We start from the raw sequence: 21385 nt of genomic DNA on the forward strand, positions 1-21385 counted from the left end.
CTAAAGAAGACAGCGTGGCAGCCTGGAGGGAGCTGTTGACAAGTATGTGCAAGCCCAGCATCACTCCTTGCTCACACATGTTTTGTTCCAAGGGGTCCTTGCTCATCAGCATGAGCTCCTTATTGCTCATATACCCTGGTGTGAGACTGTGCTGATCAACATTGGAAAGCCTTGAGGATCCTTGGGAAGATGTAGACAAGAAGACCATGCCCAGTAGAAACGCACTCTGTGAAGTCACCTGAAGCTAGGCTTGCCTTGGATCATGAAGTTCCTTCCTGTGGATGGAAAGCAGAAGCTGGACAGCCACTTGGTGGGGATGTTGCAGAAGCAATGTTTGCAGCGTACCCGGGTCACAGGATGATCCAAAGTGATGGGGGTTCTCCACTCTTCCCAGGCTTCCTGAATCATTTGTACAGACCTCTAAGGCCAGGATAATAATGTGGGTGTGATTCTCGCAGGATTTCCCACTACACAGGTATAAGTTGCTCCTAGTTGTTTTTTCCCTGTAGGTTTGCAGAACAAGTGGTCAGGGTACTGGAATGCTGATGAATCCAAATTATAACGAAACAGCTATGATGTGTGAGGCCTTAGTAAAGCTGGGCTCTAAAATTTCAGGACTGGGGGTTAGCTGGAATGTACGTAGTAGCTCATTTAAGAAACACCTTTTTACATTACTTTTGTGTGTGTGTGTGTGGGGTACCACTGCATGTGCAGGTCAGAGGACAACGTGTGTGAATCAGTTCTGTCTTACCATGTAGATCCTAGGGGTCAAACTCAGGCCATCAGGTATGGTGGCATGGGTCTTTGCTCACTGAGCCTTTTCCTGGCCCATGGACACAGTTCCTGAAGCCAATTGTCTGCATAGGTCACTGATGGTTCTTCATCTTCCCGTAAGGGAGACCGTCCACTCTCAATCTTGTCAAGAGAGCAGCCAGTTGGGGGCCCAAACAGCCTTCCAATTCTTCCTCAATCATTTGAAACAGGTTTGAGTATCTCGGTTGAGTCCGGACACAGTCTTGGCGGGTGGACTGTGCTGGCAGAGAGAAGTGAGGAACTAGTTGGACTTTGTTACACTAGTGAACATGAAGATGGGGCCCAGACATCAGAGTTAAGGGCTAGAGGGCTGAGACCAGAGGAACTGTAGTGCTCATTGGATCCGCAAGTTAACAGACTTCTGAGCATGCGTGTCGTGGTCCTAAGTGGGAGGAGCCAGCCTACGGGACCAGAGACCCTTGGGAACAGAGTCCAGTCTGCCCTTATTTTGCTCAGACGGAGCGAACTGTTCCGTGAAGGAGTTCATTTATAAAATAGGTCATTTTTAGAACCAATGAAAATACCACTTGCCAAAACAGGTATTAAGCACAGGGAACTTATTATCCCTAAAGACAGTGTGGACCATATTCTTCAACAGGAAGGCGGATATTTGTATAAGCAAAAGGGTAGCTGCATCTAAATAACACAGTAATGTCTCTCAGCTTGGAAACTGCTGGTGGTTTGAGAGTCCTAGGCAGAGTGCCTTCCTTTAGATTGAGGTGCTCTGTAATAACGACACATGATTCTCTTGGAAGCGGCACACTTGTGACTCAATGAACTGATGCAAATTGAACATGAGCAAAAGGACCATATAACTTTTATAGGTGGGGGACATTCGATGTCTTATTTTTCTAATTTAATATTATGGTGTGAACATTATCCAGGAAGGATTGATCAAACACTGGCTCATTGATCTCGGGGCTTAATCCAAGGGTGGAAGGGAGACATTGAGTTAGTTTTCTTCGCTGTCACATTGCGATGGGAAATAAGCATCAAGTCCAACTCTTTATGAGAACACAAGCTCCAGAGTTTGGTGGGTGCATTCAGGTAGTGGGGTCTTACAGGGCTTGCTGCAAATTCATCTCTCTCTCTCTCTCTCTCTCTCTCTCTCTCTCTCTCTCTCTGTGTGTGTGTGTGTGTGTGTACAGAATGACAGTGTGGCAGAACCCATTGGACTAAATCCCTAGAAGTGTAAGTATCAGTTGGCGAACGTACAAGACAGGCGAGGCTTCCAGCTCGATTGTGATCTTCCCTCTGTGCTTCCCCCGTGGCTGGTTGGTCCCAGGTGCATTGCAGATCATTTTAGCATGTGGCCCTTTGTTCACCTAGCCACTGGTGTTCAACTTAAACCTTGATTACTTACTTACTGCTATCTCCAAAAGTATTAGCATTTTGTCAAAGATTCTCTTTAACATAAGTTTCATTTTGGTAAGACTGAAAAAAGTTAATGTCAGGGTCTTCTGCTGTTCCTGCTCACCACACTGCACACCCTTGGCAGCTCAGAAAGACAAAGCTGGCCCGCCGTGAGTTTTTTCTTCCTGAACATGTTACTGCTGAAAAGTCCAGCTGAGAAACCGTGATGGTGTTGTCGTGTGTTAACTTGTCTACCATAGGCCTTACATGCATCAGAGAACGTCATGGGTGTGTGGTACACGGCTGTCATTCCACACTTGGGAGATGGAAGCAGGGTCAGGAGTTCAAGGTCAGACTCAGCTACATAGTAGATTCAAGGGCAAGCTAGATTACATGGAACCTCGTTTCAGAAAAAGGGGGAAAAAATAAAATTATGTGAACTCCGCAGTGTAGACATGCCATGTAGATTGTGACACATTTGATAAGGCTCATGCAGTGTTTAAATCTCCTACTCCTGACTGACAGTAAAGACTCACATGTATTTCCCTTATTCGCCCTTCTTGGCCAGCGCATGGGGAAGGCACTGCTACCACAAGTCAATCCCTTTGGCTGCAAGAGCTCAGATATTAGCAACGTCTGAGTAGCTTTTTCTGTCAGGTGTGATAGAGGCAAGATTGAGGGGTTCGTGGAGACTTGCACTAAGGTTTTACTTCTGAGGCCAGGTGATGTGTCACAAGGTACAGTTATCTGATAGGCCATTAAAAAACTGGCGAAGGTGAAGCCTGTTACATTGGAGACTACAGGATGTTGGAGATGCCTGGATCATGGGCTATCTACTAAGAAAAACTGCAGGCATAGAGTGGAGTTGGTCAAAGAGACGTAACATTTGCTGTGATTTGCAGAACTGGAGGAGTGAGTCTGCCTAAGGCTATTGGAACCCAGATAATTTTATTTTATTTTTTATTTTTTATTTTATTTTTTTTTTTTATTATATTAATATTTTTTTTATTTTCCATTTTAAATTTAGATAAGAAACAAGGTTGCTTCACAAGTCAGTACGAGGTCCCTCTCCCTTTCCCTCCCCTCCTCCTGTGCCCTCCCCCCATCCCCCCCTTATTTTTTATTTTTATTTTTGGTTTTTTATGAGACAGGGTTTCTCTGTATTGTTTTGGAAGCTGTTGGTCCAGCCCGGCCTCGAACTCACAGAGATCCGCCTGCCTCTGCCTCCCGAGTGCTGGGATTAAAGGCGTGTGCCACCACTGCTCGGCTCCCAGATAATTTTATTATGAGCCCCATATGCTACACAAGTAGAGTTGGAGGTATTTGCCTGCTGGGCACTGGTGTAACCTCTGGGACGTGTGGTCTAGCTGAAGGAAGTTAGATCATTGGTGACATTCCCTCAATGGAATTTGGGAGAGTCAGGCTCTTCCTTTCTCTCTTTGGCTTCCTGGCCACCCTGCGGTGAGTGGATTCTTCTGCCATGTGTCCCTCCTCTTCCCTATTTGATTTACACACTTCACTGCAGGCTGAGAACTATGGGTCTAAGCTACCATAGACTAGAAGTCTGCAAAACCATGATCCCAAACAAATACTTTCTCCTTATGAATCAGACATTATAGCAATATAAAGCTGCCTAGCAAATTGACTTTTTGTTAAAGGATGAAAATTTAAGTTTACACACCCAAATGGAAGATTAGCTTTGATTTACAAAAGATATGTGTGGTAGTCTGAATATAATTGGCCCTCACAATCTCATAGGGAGTAGCACTATTAAGAGGTAGGGCTTTGTTGGAGGAAGTGTGCCACTGTGGGGGCGGGCTTTGATGTTTCCTATGCTCAGGATACTGCCCAGTGTCTCAGTTGACTTCCTGTTGTCTACAAGACGTAGGACTCAGCTCCAGCACCATGACTGCCTGCATACAGCCATGCTCCCCGCCACGATGACAATGAGCTGACCCTCTGAAACTCTAAGCTGCCACCTCATCTAAATGTTTTCCTTAGAAGAGTTGCCATGGCCATGGTGTCTTCACAGCAATGGAAACCTTATCTAAGACAAAATGGAACCTTAAAAAATCCAGGGAAAATAGTTGTGGTGATATCTTGCTTGTACAAACAAAGCCTGTCTGAAGGTCAGAGAATGGAGCTTGCCACTAGCTAACCATAGAGATCTGGAGGTCTGTACAGCCTCACAGGAAGTGAGGTAGTTGGGCAGAAATAGGATATAAGCAGGGAGAAACAGGAACTTGCTGTCTTATCTGTGGAGACTCTAAGAAGGTAAGTGTGGCTGTAGTTTGTTACTTCTCTCTGATCTCTCAGCATTTCCTCTATATTTGACTCGGGGTATTTATTACTTAGACCAATTAAGAACTTCATTTACAAATAGTGATGGCATGGGCTGCAATCTAAGCTGATTGACTGCTGGATTGGTCAGTAGTATTCTGGGAATTAGACAGCTGGAGTTCAGCATGGCAGATCCATCAGCATGCAGGCTTTCAAGAAGATGGAGCTCTGGGTGTCTATGAAGAACAAAGGGTAAATAGTGTCCACTCACCATTAAAAATAATTTGCTGGGTGGTGGTGGCATACACCTTTTTTTTTTTTTACACTTTTTTATTATATATTTAAATTAGGAACAAGCTTGCTTCCTATGTCAGTCCCAGCTCCCTCTCCCTCCCCTCCACACCCAGCCCCTCCCCCCCAGACCCCCAATCCCCACTCCATTCCCCAGGGAGGGTAAGGCCCTCCATGGAGGATCTCTAGAGTCTGTCCTTTCGTTCTGGGGAGGGCCCAGGCCCTCCCCAAAGTGTCGAAATTGAGAAAGCATCCCTCATTGTGGGATGGGTCCCCAAAGTCCATTTGTGTGCCAGAGATAAATACTGATCTATTACCCAAAAAACCCATAGATTGCCTGAGTCTCCTCACTGACACCCACACTCAGGGGGTCTGGATCAGACCCTTGCTGGCCTCTCAGCCATCAGGCTGGGGTCCAAGATCTCCCCCCTTGTTCAGGTCAGCTGTTTTTCTGGGATTCACCAGTCCAGTCTTGACACCTTTGCTCATCACTCCTCCCTCTCTGTCACTGGGTTCCAGGAGTTCAGTTCAGTGTTTAGCTGTGGGTGTCTGCCTCTGCTTCCCTCTGTCACTGGATGGAGGTTCTATGATGGTATGCAAGATAGTCATCAAAATCATTATTAGGAAGGGACATTTAAAGTAGTCTCTCCACTACTGCTTAGTTTGCCAGTTGGTGTCATCCTTGTATATCTCTAGAGTTCTCATTAGTGCCAGATCTCCCCTCAAACCTAAAATGACTCCCTCTATTATGGTATCTCTCATCCTGCTCTCCTCTATTCTTCCCTCAACTCAACTTTCCTGCTCCCCCATGTCCTCCTCTCCCTTCCTCTTGTCTCCCTTTCTTTTTCCTGTCTCCCTTTCTCCTCCCCCACCCTGTGCTCCCAATCTTCTTAGGAGATCTTGTCTCATTCCACCTTCTCTGGGGTACCATGAATATCTCTCTTAGGGTCCTTCCTATTTTCCTGCCTCTCTGGCAGTGGGATTGTAGACTGCCACTCCCTGATTCATGTCTAAAATCCATATATGAGTGAGTACATACCATGTTTCTCTTTTTGTGACTGGGTTACCTCACTCAGGATGGTTTCTTCTAGTGGCACTCACCTTTAATCCCAGTACTTGGAAGGCAGAGTCAGGCAGATCTCTTGAGTTTCAGACAAGGCTGGTCTACAGAGAAAATTCCAGGCCAACCAGGGCTACACAGAGAAACCCTGTCTTGAAAAAGCCAAAATAAAACAATTTTATGTGTGTGTATGTGTGATGTGTGTGTGTGTATGTGTGCATTCTCACATGTCTGTGCACATGCATGTATATGCATGCATCCCACGGCATGCATGTGAAAGTCAGAATATACCTTTGTGGAGTTAGCTCTCTCCACATTTATCTGGGTTTCAGAAATGAAACCCAGTCAGTCACCCTGTGCGGTGAAGTGCCTTTGCTTGCTGAGCCATGTACCTGATATATTTTTACATGTTAGACTTCTTTCTTCCCCTTTGACCTGCTTTTTTTTTAAATAAGTGAAAATTATAATAAAAAGAGACACAATTTTTGAGATTTAATCAGCAGCTTAAAGAAACATGTCGGAGTTAGACATCAGCCAGAGACTCTCAGCAGGAGCAACTGTTGGTAGGTCACCTACCTCTTCCAGGGTGACACCTTCCTGCCTTCCCTGACTCATGTTCGAGCCCCCTAGTGCTTATGTCACCCTCCTGGAGACTTTGCTGCCTTCTCAGAAACTTCAGTGTTTTTAGAGCTGACTATGACCAGTACCAAATTCTGACAGCAAGATAAAAGCCAAGACGCTTCTCTGCACTTTGTGTTGTGTAACAAAGGATCTACTGGGCAGGAGAGAAAGTGTCATATACAAACCTTAGCCTATCGACTGTAAACAACCGTCGGCACCTGTCTGAAGCGCATCTTTTGTAACTTCAGAGGCTGTGAAAGTGTCTGGGCAGTTCATTCTGAGTCTTTTCTTTTTGAGACCAAGTCTCACTGTGAAGCCTGAGTTGGACTGAAACCCCTGTGTAGAACGGTCTGGTCTTGAACTCACAGAGATTTGCCTGCCTCTGTCTCCTGAGTGCGCCACTACACCTGACTCCTACCAATTTTTAAGGCGGCCCTTGTTAACGTAGGTTTAACGTCTTATACCTGGTTGAAACCTGCTTCTCTGTCACTTCCCCTCCCCCACTGCCCTGATTTCATCTTCAGAGCAACCCAGAACATACTGAATGCCTGCTTCATGAGACTGAGGTCACAGGACACCCTCCTCCCTAGTGAATCTTTCTCCCGTCCCCAGTTCTTTAGGCTGCTATCCTTGACCTTTGGTTTTATGCCATCTGCTCAAGTGGCTTCTGAAGGTGTCTCTAGTCCCCAGGTGTGGCCCCAAATGCAAAGAATAGAGTCTCCCATTATCTTCAGTTTGTCTTCAAGTAAGGCCATGCTGTCCACTCACGACTTCCAGCCATGCTTCCTATAGGCTACATTTCCCACATGCTATTTGTTTGTTTTTTAAATAAAACCATATAAATGGAGCTATTTTCTGACCCAAGTATATTTTATGTTTCTGAAGCAAGTCAAGGACTTTTAATATATATTTTCTTAATTAAAAAAATCATATTAGATCTGCCCACTACTGTGGATTTTCACAGCTTTTTTGCAGAGCCTAATTTAATCACTCAGTCATTTGGTCGTCCCTGTGTACATCATGCCACTGGGACATTATTAACCTGTGCAGGTGTTCTGGTCTGTGTGGGAGAGAAACGGTCTGAGAATGAATGAGACAGAGTTGTCATCAGATTCTGGGACCTTCTGCTGCACCGTGTCTGCTTGACTCTGCTGACAGCACTGTAGGAGATTGTTCTTCTAGTGAATGATCTACTCTGGGTGCTCCTTGCAGGGGTCCAACTCTAAAGGCCATGCAGGTGACTGTGTCACAGGATGGGAGCCCCATACAGTCAGCTTGGAGCACCACACCTGCCTGCACCTCCTTAGTCTGTAGATGTCCTTGGATAAATACCTGGGAGGAGGCTGTCAGGGGGAGCTGACCCCCAATCTTTTTTTGTATATACAATTTTTAAAAGAAAATTGAAATTGTTTTACATGTTAACCCCAGTTCCCTCTCCCTCCCTTCTTCCCCTGCCCCTACCAAACCCCCTATCACATCCCTTTTCAGCTCCCCAGGGAGGGTGAGGCCTTCCATGGGGATCTTCAAAGTCTGTCATATCATTTGGAGCAGGGCCTAGGCTCTCCCCCATGTGTCTAGGCTGAGAGAGCATCCCTCTAGGTGGAATGGGCTCCCAAAGTTCATTCGTATACTAGGGATAAATACGGATCCACTACCAGAGGCCCCATAGATTGCCCAGGCCTCCTAACTGACACCCATATTCAGGGGTCTGGGTCGGTTCTATGCTGGTTTCCCAGCTGTCAGTCTGGGATCCATGAGCTCCCACTTGTTTGGGCTGACCCCCAATCTTACTGCACTCCACCCATACTCTTACTAGACTGTTTTTTTTTTCTTTTGTGCTAGTGCATGTTAGGTAAAGGTACTACCATGGAGAGAGTTACATCTCCCAGATCCACTATTTCCTTTTTATCCCAGACCCTAATGGTTTTGTCTCTGCCGTTTCAAACACAAAGTCGTCATGCTAATGATGATTGGCTCCTAGTAACGCATTCCTTATCATATACCCCAGCTTCCTGTTGCAGTCTGCAGAACAGTTCCAAGTCACACTGCCAGCACAGTCAACACCAGGCTCCCTTTGGTCTGGGTTTCAGAACTGACTTTACCCACTGTTCACTCTCACAGTACACATCACACCTCTGCCACCTCTTGTTTCACACAGTTTTCTCCAGCATCCCCAGCAAGAGTTAATCTGCTTCCTTTACAGGATTGCCCGGACGTCTGAATGATATGCTGGTATGCTTGGATGCTTGGCTGATAATACTGCATATGCGTACATGCTTGGGGCTTGGTTCCTTCATAGCAGGTAACGGCAGCACTGTCCCTCTATGGGTTAAAAATCCCTAGTTGGAAGACACTTTGCTCCCCGTTAGGCTTTTTAAAATGTTTTTGTTTTTAGCTTCTTCCTGGGTTAATGGATCCAAATTAGGAGTTTATAATTTTTAGATTACATTAATTTATTCATTGTGTGTCTAATGCACATTGCAAGATGTGGAGGTCAGAGGACTTATGGGAGTTGGTTCTTTCCTTCCATTGTATGGATCCTGAGGTCAGGCTCAGGCTGGCAGGTTTGGCAGCAACCACCTAATCCTGCTGGCCTCAAATTTGCAATTTTTATTAAATTTTTCCACTTAACAAATGATTAACCAGGAGAATATTTTTTCTATTAACCATTTTCCCTTTGCCATGTTAATTAAAACATGTACTTTGAGGTAGTAGATTCCAGGAGAAGTTTGCCATGTTCCTGCCTTCATTGCTTGTAGCTAACCCTTTAGTGCTTAACAGTTTTGCATCCGGTAGAGAGTCAAGCCGCCGTTAACTTCCTCTCTCTGACATTCGGCTTGCTGCCTGGTGTTGCTTTGCTGTGTATGTCTTAGACCTCGGGTCCTCTGTGCCCTGGTTTGTGCCCTGCGCCGTTTCTGCCCTCATTGGAGGCTTTTTCCTTCCACAATTTCATTTTTCAAAATGAAACTTTAGATTGTAAAATTCAGACCCCAACAAAACCTCTGTGTTTTGCTCACCGTTTACTAGGTGGCATCTTGTTTTCAGTGTGTGTTGTGCTGTGGTCTATCTGCTGACGCAGCAACTCTGTTGTTCTCAGTAAATGAAAGGCAAACATTTCCACCCATTAGTGCTTAGAAGAAGAGGAGCCGCTCGGGTGCTCAGCACATCTCTGATGAGATAAGTGTGCAGAAGATTTATAGTTCACTCAGCTTGGTCAACAGACTCACATGCTCGGGTTTTGTATTTTCAATTGTTTGGTGATGATTTCTTCAGTTCTTTTTTTAAATTTGGTGCCACTCAAGACTTGAAATTTGACCCTGTACAGGGAGAATTTCTGGAAATCAGACCGTTCTTTTATTTCAAGTAGAAGGAATCTCTTTGCTACCAAACACAGTAAACTATATTTAGACTGACATCAATAAACAAAAATTTCAGATCATTCTAAGAGTGCTGTCCGATCCTGCAAACTACTAGCAAGCATGAAATAATTCAGATGAGTTATGAAGAAGCCTCTCCCCAAAGCAAATGAACTATTGCGAACAAAAAGGAGGGTTTTATGTTCGGCTCGTATGTGAAGGGAAGCGAAGGACAGCGATTTGCAATTTCAGAACATTCTTTTTCCCACAGCAGGATTCAAAGCAAGCTTGACACTTTCTGTCAGTCTTCAATGCTTTGTTCAGGAAAACTAATAGTCTGTCCTAAGGAACTGGAATTGTCTTCTGGGCACAGGCTGATAATGGCAACATATATAAACACTCCAGAAATGTGACTTCATCATCAAAGGCAAACTTGATGATGTGATAAATTAGAAATGCTGTGCACTTTAATATTTAAGCTATAACTTGCGTGGAAAAATCCTCACCTTTCAGTTCACAATGACATTCAGAGCCTTGTGGTTAAAACCACAATTAAGACACAGATTAAATGCTCTCCCCAACTCCTGCCTGGCCATCACCGGTCCATTTTCTGTGCCTGGGCTTTGTGTTTTTCAAGACAGGGTTTCTCTATTGTTTTGGAGGCTGTCCTGGAACTTGCTCTGTAGACCAGGCTGGGTCTGGAACTCACAGAGATCTGCCTGCCTCTGCCTCCCGACTGCTGGGATTAAAGGTGTGTGCCACCAATGCCCGGCGAGATTTTTTTAAAAGAGTTATTTATTCATTATGAATACAGCATCCTGCCTCTATGTATGTCTGCATGTCAGAAGAGGGCACCAGATTTCATTATGGATGGTTGTGAGCCACCATGTGGTTGCTGGGAATTGAACTCACGACCTCTGGAAGAGCAGTCAGTGTTCTTAACCTCTGAGCCATCTTTCTAGCCTGAGATTCTTTTTTTAAAGGTTTATTTTATTTATCATGTATACAGTGCATGCCTGCATGCATGTCTGCACTTCAGAAGAGGCCATCAGATCTCATTATTCTTGACGTGAGCCACCCTGTGGTTACTGGGAATTGAACTCGGGACCTCAATGCTCTTAACCTCTGAGCCATCTCTCCAGTCCTCATAGAATAGAAATCCTTTATCAGGCTTGTGTTTTTCCAATATTTCTCCCAGTCTGTGGTGTTTCTTTTTATTACTTAACAATGTCTTTTGCAGAGCAAGGGTTTTAAAAATTTCGATAAAGCTCAATATAATTAAGTTTTTTAAAAGATAATTGAATTGTGCTTTGGAATGCCTTTGTTAAATCTTTGTATTTGAGAAGTTTTATACCTGCAGTTTTGCATTTAGGTGTGTGGTCCACTTTGGTTTAATTTTTGTTTATAGAGTGAGGTGTGGATTAAAATGTCTTTGCTGCTGACTTCTTTCTCAACTGAGTTACTATAATCCTACCTGAGTTGAAACCAACTGACCAGGCTGGGTGTGCTGGTGCATGGTACCTTTGGGAGGGCAGAGGCCGGAGGATTGCCACAAGTCTTAGGTTAACCGAAATTGTTTTCTTCAGTGTTTTATGGTTTCAGCAGACTAATCTTGCACGTATCAGGTTCATTTTTGGACGTCTCAGGAATTTCTTTAGTCACAGGGGAAAGCTTCCCATTGCCAACAATAAATGCAGTCTTATCTGTAGGCCTTATACAGTTTTTATCCAGGTAAGGAAGCTCTCCTCTTGTCCTCGTTTGTTGAATGTTGCTTTCATAAAATAGTGTCAGATACTATCAAATACTCTGTGTGTGTGTGTGTGTGTGTGACTGTGCTGTAGTACTTTGGTAGATTTTCATGTATTGGATCAGTCTTGTGCTCCTAGGATCGGTCCCACTCAGTTATGGTGAGTCATTTTTACATGTTCCTGTATCCTAGTATTTAGCTGAGGCTTTGTGACTGCAGTCATTAAGGATGTTGCTATGGTGTTGTTTTTTCTCATGATGATGTGGTCTGCTTTTGATATTAGGGTAAGGACAGACTCAAGTGTGCTTGGAAAGGCTTCCTCCTTCTTGATATACTTTTGTTTGATGAACCAGGGTTTCATTCTACAACCCGTATGTCCCTGGAACTCAGTATGTAGTCAGGCAGGCCTTGACTTTTCAGTAGTTCTGTTGCCTTCCGTCTCCAAAGGATTGTAGGCCACCCCACTGAACTTTTGATGTTGATTTTGTAGAATTTTTAAGGTATTCAACTTAATTACCCTTTATACATTTTGTGAAATTTACTAGTGAAGCCATTCACATGTACTTTCAATGATGTTTAAGTATGCATCATGCTAATAATCATGTTTTAATTTGCTTCTCCCTTTAATACTTTGCTTACTTACATATTTAAAGAAACAACTCGAATCCTGAAAGATGAACTTTGTTAATGATTGACTACCTGCAAAACTTTTAGCTTTGTCAGGTCAAGGAGTTATTTTTGATGGGCTCAGTTCTTTTGATCTGATTAAATCCATTAATTGAAGAGACCCACTCATTTAGTAGACAGTTATTGTGCATCTATTATGGGTTAGATTTAGGAGGGAGATTTTGACATAAGGTAATATTCTCATTTGTTGCTGCTGTAAAGATGTTAACTGAAGTATCTTTGTATTATCCATCTATCTGTATGCCTATCTATCATCTATCTATCTATCTGTCCATCTAGTTATATGATGGTAAAATAAAAGTTCTAGTCAAATGTTGATTTGCTCAATGATGATTTATTTTGTAGATGTGATTTTAATTTGTTCAACTCTTTTTCTTGTAATCTGGTGTTGAATTATTTGTTCTTTTTGGAAAATTTGACTATTTCTACTTAATAGTCTTATTATTTGATAATATCCAAGAAATTGTGTGTTCTTTTAGAGCTTGTTACAGCCGACATTTATTCTTTCAATATTAATTAATATTAATTAAATTGTGAGGATTTGACCTCAGTATTCTAATTAGTAGGTATTTATTCTTGGGATAATTATTATCACCATGGAGCAAGGAAAATTAGCAGAAAATAAGAAGCAAAGAACCTTTGGTTACTGATAACATGGAAATTTCCTTCCATACATAGAATTAACCAAATCCAGTGACAAAAAGATTATTCTTAGGTCAGTAAATGAAGCCCTTTCCTATGTTAAAAACAATTTAGCTGATGCCTGAACAGTTAATCGCACTGTTCCTCACTTCAGAGAACTCTGAAGTACTTAGTCTGAGTGAAGAGAGAAGGGACATTCTGCCACTGCAAAGCAAATGAAAGTCTTCAAGTGAGAAATCTGCAGCAGGACGAATCGTTAATCACTCTTCAAGGTCCAATTCTTCTCATTGAATTTCTTTCTTTTGGCCAGGTGACACATTCAGCGAAGGATCGTGATTCTATACAATTAATTCCACAACTGTAAGTACCGAGAGAAGAGAGGTTATAAAAACCCAGGAGACTCCTGTGTTCCAGTAAAACCATTAAGAAGGAACTAATGTGATAATAAAGTGAAAAGCAATTCAAAACTTATCAGCCTAATAAAGAGTATAACCAAATATCTTATAGCAATAAAAAACCTTTGGAAATGAAACCAAGGGAAAAAGATCTTTCTACTCAGACTAACAATATTAGCATGGGTTTGGCCTTCATTAAACCAGCACTGTCTTGAAGAGGATATTAATTATCAGGTGATTTGTAACCATACACAATGGAGAGTTATGGGGACAGTATTTGATGTCCCTTCTCCACATGCAAAGTCCAGCCACAGCACTGTCACCTGCCTTTTCTGTGATTCAGTCAGAAGCAATTCGTCCCACAGCGTGGGAGTGAGTTATACGTGCGCATTGAAATAACACCATGCTGCCAAGAAGCACAAAATATTTCATCTATATGAAGGGAGTCGGTGTCAAGAAATGCTTTGTGGCAGATGGCAATAGGCATAGGCCTCTCATCTTCCATTTTTACAGTCCTGAGGGGAAGAGAAGAGTAGGTGTTCAGCACCAGGCATCTAACTGGTTCCTACAGACAGCCGCCTTTCCTTGAAGTGGCTGGTGCCCATTCTGTCTCCAGCCTGTGCAGGAGGTACAGAGCATGCAGAACTTCCAAGTCACAGCCACCAGAAGCCATTAAGGAACCGTCACTCTTGATCAGAGTCACAGAGATGCCAGGCTAGCTCCTGCTGTGGGCTTCCTCCCCTTAAACACCCGTAGCTTCTTTTGGGCATCTTTGAATTTCTTATATTTCTCTTCTTCCTCTTTCTCCTTGTCTTCATTTACTTCCTCCCCCTCCTCCTTTTACTTTTCTTTTGTGAGACAGTGTAAACACAGTTTCTGTTTTGCCTGGTCCTATGGCCATTTAGCCCCAAATAAACACACAGAGACTTTTATTAAATATAAACTGTTTAGCCAATGGCTTAGGCTTCTTACTGGCTAGCTCTCTCTTAATTATTAAACCATTTCTATTAAACTATGTATTGCCACGAGACTACGGCTTACCCATAATCTGACATGTTACTCCTTTGGCAGCATGGCATCTTCCCTGGCGACTTCTCTCTGCCCCTTCTCCCCAGACTTCTCTTGATCTGGTAGCTCCACCTATATTTCCTGCCTGGCTACTTGTATTCAGCAACCAATAAGAGAGACATATATACAGAAGGACATCCCGCATCAAGACAGGGTCTTACTATGCAGCCCTGGCTGATCTAGAACTTTTTAAGTAGACTAGCCTGGCTTCAAATTCATAGAGATCTGTCTGGCTCTGTCTCCAGAGTGCTGGGATTAGTGGCTCTATTCTAGCTTTTGTTCCTTTCCTCCTTCTCTCCTTTGTCAGGTCTTTTGTCCTCTTATGACTAACCTTTGGTTTCTTCTGGATCCCAGCATATTATGACATTGGGGCCCCTCTCCCACAAAAACAATACTGATAAGAGGTGGGTTTTTCCATATGGATCGCCAACAATTATAGATTAGAATAAGTTTTAAGAAAATTTGATCCAATTTCTCCATGTTAAATAACCAGACAACTGAAAAAAAGTGTTCAAGGTCATAGAAACTTGTTGTGTTGGCTCAAGAAAGTCTGTGGTCCCAGTGTTTGCTTCATATCTGCCTGGCTGGTTACAGCCAATGCCAGTGCATGGTCAAGCCTCCAAATTGCTTGGTGGAGGCCTATAAAGCCAGAGAATGAAAGTCATGGTCCATTTACCTAGAGCCTCAACTGGAACGGCTTTGGGGCAGAGAGGACATGTGGCAGCTAGTTAGTTGTAGCCTCTCAGCTCCTTTCCTACCCTCTGCTCAGGCTAATGCAGCCTACTCTGAGACCACAAGCACATTGATCCTTTGCTAGATGTTTCCCCATTGATCCTGCCAAGATGTGTGTTGGACAGGGGCTGCAAGTCTCAAGGTGTGTGCTGGGTAGGAGCTGCAAGCCTGGTGTGGGAAGGAGGATCCACCTTCTCATTTCCTCTTGCTGATCCTGGATTCCATTGACTCCACTGACTCCTGGAGTCCTGTTTTGGAAACAATGCTTACTTTCATGTTGCAGTTTCTCCAATTATGTAGAACTATGTTGGCTACTGACCTCCCAGTAACACCAGCAGAGACCTCTGTAACAGCTCTTTTCTCGGTTTTGGGTATTTCATAAGTCTAAATTCTTTGGCTGCCCAAGGCTGATGTCTTAGTTACTATCTGCATTACAAAGGCAATCAATATTTGACTGTCATCTTCTCATATTAAATTCTTGGTTAAACAATGGGCACACTTGGTTTCTGATCTGGGTAGCAGGTGTCCCCAGTGATAGAAACACCAGTCAGCATTCCCCATCTTAATTAGGATAACCCTAATTATCTGCTGAGCATGCATAAAATTTATTACAAATGAAAAAGAGCAAGAATGGAAAGGAGCTGCAGACATCTTGGTAGAGCTTCCCACTTCCCTGTGGGCATTGCCAGCAGCTGCTGTTAGGGGCACTGCAGTGGGAAGGCTTGAGAGAACAGGCTCCAAGGCTTGTTCCTGGAGGCTTTGAGGCAAGGCTGGAAACTGTCTGGGCCTTTGTTTAAGGAGATGGAGAGGTTACTTTGGCTGGGAGGATAATTTTTTAGTTAAAAATTTATTACATCTTATTTGGTGTGTGTGTGTGTGTGTGTGTGTGTGTGTGTGTGTGTGTGTGTGTGCTTGCATACACACAAGTGCCCCTGAGTACCACAGTATGCATGTGGATGCCAGGGAACTTGTGGGAGTTGATTTTCTCCTGCCACCATGTGGGTCCCAGGAATTGAGCTGAGGTTATTCAGGTTGTTGGCCAGTGCTTCTACCCACTGAGCCATCTCACCAGTCAGGGAGGACTATTTAAAAATTGTTTTCTTTATTCTTGAGAATTTTATCCATGCATGCAATGGAGTATAATCATATCTACCTCCATTTCCCCACTACAACTCCTCCCATATTCCCTTCAACATTCCTTTTCCAAACTTAAAGAAATATTTACTTATGCATTTTATGTATGAGTGTTCTATCTGCATGTATGTCTGCATGCCAGAAGAGGGCATCAGACCCCATTATAGATGGTTGCGAGCTGCTATGTGGTTGCTGGGAATTGCTCAGGACTTTGGAAGAGCAGGCAGTGCTCTCAGCTGCCAAGCCATCTGTCTAGCACTGATTCTCAACTATTATTTAATGTTACTTTTTTATTACCCACTAAGTCCAGTTAGTGCTGTCCATACGTGCATGGGTGTGAGACCATCTACTGGGACATAAGAAGCCAACCAGTGGCCACATTCTCAAAAATAAATAAGCCATTCTTCCTTCCCCAGCAACTATCAGTTGCCCATGTCTCTTCAGGAAAGGGTGAGTCACGCCTGGAGATTATCTACCCCACCCATGCTGGGATCTTTGGCTGGCTTGATCTTGTGTGGGTCTTGGGCAGGCAACTCTGCTTTTGTGAGTTCATGATGGTGACAGCCGTGTTATGTCCAGGAGACAGCACTCCTCCCATCTTCCTGCTCTCACTCTTTCTGCTGCCTCTTCTGAGATGTTACCCCGCCTTTGGTGTGTGTGAGGGTTAACCCAGAGCACTGAGCCCTTTGACCAGCCTTGCGCTTCTGTCTCTATTGACTGCTGCCCATTGCAAGATGTTTCTGTGAAAAAAGTTGTGAGTAGCACAGGTCTATGGTATAAGCACAAATGTTTGGAAGGTACTGTTACAGCACGATCATTTAGCAAAATAACAATATTAGGTTCTATCCTAAGGCCTGTGACTAGAAGGGTAATTTTTAGCAGCTCTAACTTCCACTATGAATAAGTCAGATTGTGTTTTGGAAGATTAAACAAATATGTGACTTTAAACAGCTGATAACTAATCATTAGAATATTGCTATGGGTTGGTAGCAGAAATCTGTCTTCTTGGACTTGATAAAATTTGAACAGAGAGCCCCTGACCAAGCTGAGTTGCCTACCCCATATGGCCTGAGTGGTTCATGCATGAATCAGAGCTTTAACCAGCCCTTGGAGATGGCAGAAGTCACAAACTGTGACTCGAGCCAGAACTAAACTAGCAGCTGCGGTTCATTCTGTTCACTGAGCAGTGCAGCTTCTGTCTCACACTGGAATACCCATATGCGTGTGCTCGGCAGGCTGGCTGAGTCTTGTTTGCAACTCCCAGAGAAGACATAACCATGGAGCATGATCCTTCTTGAGTGTGTGCCCAATGTTTTTGAGTAAGGCAAGAGTAAATAGGGCAAGAGCACAGAGAGGAAAGTTGTTCTTGATAATACAACAAGCATTCAGTTTTCACAATGCACTTAGCAACAGAGTTGAGACTGTCTCATACTTCTTATGTCCTGAATGCCATATTAACTCAGGTACAAGTGTGTATAGGGCTTCCTGCACTCCACAGGGAAAACCAGGACACAGCATATATACCAACAAGGGCTCCATTAACAGTATCTGGAAATATAACACTTATCAAGATAGGCTCCATTGGTTGAGTTTGGGCCCCACCCTGGGTGATAAGGAATATAGGTGTTATGTTCTGTTGTTAAATGAGTAAAATCACCTCCATGCAGACTACAAAGGTGATATTTGGGAGAAACGATTTCATGAAAACTCTTAGCATTGTGCAGAAGAGAAAAAGAGCAACTGCACATCACTGACTGACATGAGTCAAATGGAGAGCGAAGAGAGCCATGGTGGGATAGTTATCTACATGAAAACATCAGGCATTTTTGTACCACCTGAAAACTGCCTCCCTTCATAAAAGAAACACAGAACCGATTCTTTGGTATGCCGAAGCAGAGCAGACCTCTCCAGATACTGATAACTCTGTAGACTCTATAGTCTATATCTTACAAAATAACCAAGTTAAGAATGATTTCTTGAGAGATAAAAGCTAACACAATCCAAAACGAATAAACTTACCAAAGCACAGTTTTAAAAATGAAAGCCATGTTCCCCACACAGTATGTTTCATACTATATGGCTAGCCACAAAAGATGCTTCACTACAGAGTGTAGAGAACAATTCTGCCTCAAAGCCATCTTTGTCAATATAGTCACAACACACATTTGTTTCTACACATGGCATCTCTTAAAATCCAGTGGGACTTGCTTGTTGAGATCATGCTGGTAAATGGCCTGAGGTATTCTCACACATGTAGAAGCATGGATGAAGATAGGTGTGCTTTATAAATTCTAGGCTTGTGGCAAGTTTGTTTGGAGCTTATCCCAAAGCACCCTGTCTAACACAAATCACCAGAAAGAATGCCAGACACATGGGCTGTTTATTACTATCCTGATACTATAATTTCAAGGGAAAAGGTAAGGTTGGAATTTCCTATCACAAATTAGACATAGTCATGTGACTTGAGTTGGCCAATAAAGTGTCATCAGAAGCCTGAAAGATCTAATGCACCAATTACAGTCTCATTTTCTGGCCATAACCATTCCGATGGCTGGGATCTTGTCAGATGGTACCCCTAAGTGAAGATGACCAGGAGCCATATGCTCCCCCCCTCCAGCTAATTCATAATGAGGATGTCAGTTGAGAAAGAAATCATTATTTTTCCCAGAATTTACTTTTATTCTGACCAGTTCCTAAATTGCTAGCAGGAGCAGGCCAGCGACGTAACTAGAGAAACATGATTTGTCTTTGGTTTGAAGGATAAGTTACAGGCTGTGGAGGGAGCATTGCAAAGTCTTGGAGGATGACAAGTGACCTAGCAGCCTTGGTTAAACTGCTGCCCCCAGTGACTCAGCAGGCAGATTATATATGAATTGATAGCTATAGGGAAAGAGGCGGGGAATGCAATAGTAGTAATGTGTTTTGGTTTCTATTGGTTGACTTTGGCAAGGTGTTTGCAAGAAACAAGGTCACAAAAGAGTTATCTGGGTTCCAAGCAGAAATTAATGGAAAGTGTGAAGCTACACAGTGTCAGAAAGTCTGACTGATTTCAGGTGCCAAACAGTAGGGGATAAAATTGGGAGAGCCTCCTGGCAATAAAAATATATTAAAGCCAAGCCTTGCAGCAAAGGGCATGACCTGTACATCTACCTTCAAAAGCCACTCACCTGATTATATTTCATTTGCCATCACATCATTATCAAAGCCCATGAAGGGAGTAAAGTGTACCAGAGTAAAGGCCAAGGAAGTCTTTGAAGAAAATTGTATATGTGGTTGTTAGCACACAAACTGTCACCAGGCAGATACAAAGCAAATGAAGCCATTGCAAGAGGTGTGCTACAAAGGAACCACCAGACAGAATGAAGAAAAAAATAAGAGACTTAAAATGACCTAAGGACCAGAAACAATTTAGAGGAGGAAGTGAAATGAGAAAGCCAGGCAGCCTTCAAGCTAAGGGTGTTCTCAGATGCCTAATTTACAGTGCCATGAAGTGTAACAGGAAAACAAGCCAGAGACAGCAGAGTACAGGAGATGAAGCTTACTTCACCGAGCACAATTAAGGGCCGATGGCCTTCCCTAGGTGGACCTCACACTGTTTGATCAGGGACTTTCAGAGATCCTTACAGCCAGTGTTGCTGTCCACCCCCCCTTCCCTCTTCTTAGATAGAAATGCTTCTTGGGGGCTTATGTTTCCTATTTCACCTTTGTGAATAGGGTGTATAGACTTAGGTAACTTGCTGTTTTAGTTCATGGTCTCCAGAACAATAGGTCCAGGCCCAGTTCAGTTACCCTATTACCTCTTGCTATGGACTACAATGCATCCTTCAGAATTTATGTTGAAGCCTTAGCCCCCAATGGGATTAGATTTAGAAACAGTGACCTCAAAAGGATAGTTAGGGTTATATGAGGTCATAAGAGTTGGTCTTAGTCCAATAAAATGGGTGGCTTTATGAGAAGATAAAAGTAACAGAGGAAAGGCTACATGTCACGTGAGAACACTACTGTGGAATAATCTTTTTTGTACACTGTGTCAAGATTGGTTTTATAAAGAGCTAACTGACCAATAGCCAGGCAGGAGAGAATAGGTGGGACTTCTGGGGATATAAAGGAACTCAGAGGGTTAGAATTTAGGCATGCAGGAGATGCCAGCAAGACTGAAGGACGTGCAGTAACTGAGCCAAATGGAAGAATGTAGATTAATAGAGACAGGTTAATTAAGTTATAAGAGCTGATTGGGAAAAGCCTAAGCTAAAGGCCAGGCTTTCATAATTAATAAGTCTCCATGTTTTTATTTGTGAGCTGGTGGCCCAAAGAAAAGTTTGACTATATTTGGCACCCAACATGGGGTACTATCACACAGAAGAAGTCACACAAGTTAGTGCTACCACAGTCGCCGCCTGACCTGTAGTCAGCTTTTTTTTTTTTTTTGGCTCTCTGGTGGTCCTGCCACCCAGCTCCCAAATAAATCACATGGGGCCCAGCCTTAGCTTGACTTATTTCTAGCCAGCTTTTCTTAATGTAAATATCCAGTGTAGGAGTGAGCTATCTGCCCAACAGGGCGTGGTCAAGGTAGAGATAAAAGGAAGTGAAAGGAACAATTAGCACTCACCTCAGGATGCCGATATCAGGTGGTTTCCAAGGCATGGGCTGTAATTCCAAGTCACTTCTGACACCAAATATAGAGGCTATATAGGGAAAACAATATATTTATTTATCAGAGAGAGAGAGAGAGTCGCACTGACCAGGAGTCAGAAGCGTGGCTGGCTTCCAGGAGAAAAAAGGGAAGGCCCTTTTCCTTTCGCTTCCTTTTATCTCTACCTTGACCACGCCCTGTTGGGCGGATAGCTCACTCCTACAATCCAGACTATCTTTTGCTTCTGTGAGTTTATCTTTCTCTATTTCTGTATATCTTTTCTTTCTTTCTTATTCCATGTCCAGCTGTGTGGGTGGGTGGCTGGATCCCAGCATCCTCCTCTCCTTTTTTTTTGCTCCTCGATTCTCTCTTCCCAGATTTCTTCTCATATTTATTCTCTCTGCCTGCCAGCCCCACCTATCTTTTCTTCTGCCTTGCTACTGGCCATTCAGCTCTTTATTAGATGAATCAGGTGTTTTTGACAGGCAAAGTAACACAGCTTCACAGAGTTAAACAAATACAGCATAAAATAATGCAACACATCTTTGCATCATTAAACAAATATCCCACAGC

At 43.3% G+C, this 21385-nt stretch overlaps 1 long non-coding RNA gene across 1 annotated transcript; it reads right to left on the bottom strand.

The window, feature by feature from the left end:
* Nucleotides 1–12755: 12755 nt before the first annotated feature.
* On the bottom strand, nucleotides 12756–20919 carry LOC110343660. The gene is made up of 2 exons (XR_002385965.2): nucleotides 20789–20919; nucleotides 12756–13208 (listed from the first exon to the last, which is right to left on the bottom strand). It is a non-coding gene; the product is annotated as an uncharacterized LOC110343660 (long non-coding RNA).
* Nucleotides 20920–21385: the final 466 nt, after the last annotated feature.

Source organism: Mesocricetus auratus, unplaced genomic scaffold (assembly GCF_017639785.1).
Source record: "Mesocricetus auratus isolate SY011 unplaced genomic scaffold, BCM_Maur_2.0 Super-Scaffold_100015, whole genome shotgun sequence".
Taxonomy (NCBI): domain Eukaryota; kingdom Metazoa; phylum Chordata; class Mammalia; order Rodentia; family Cricetidae; genus Mesocricetus; species Mesocricetus auratus.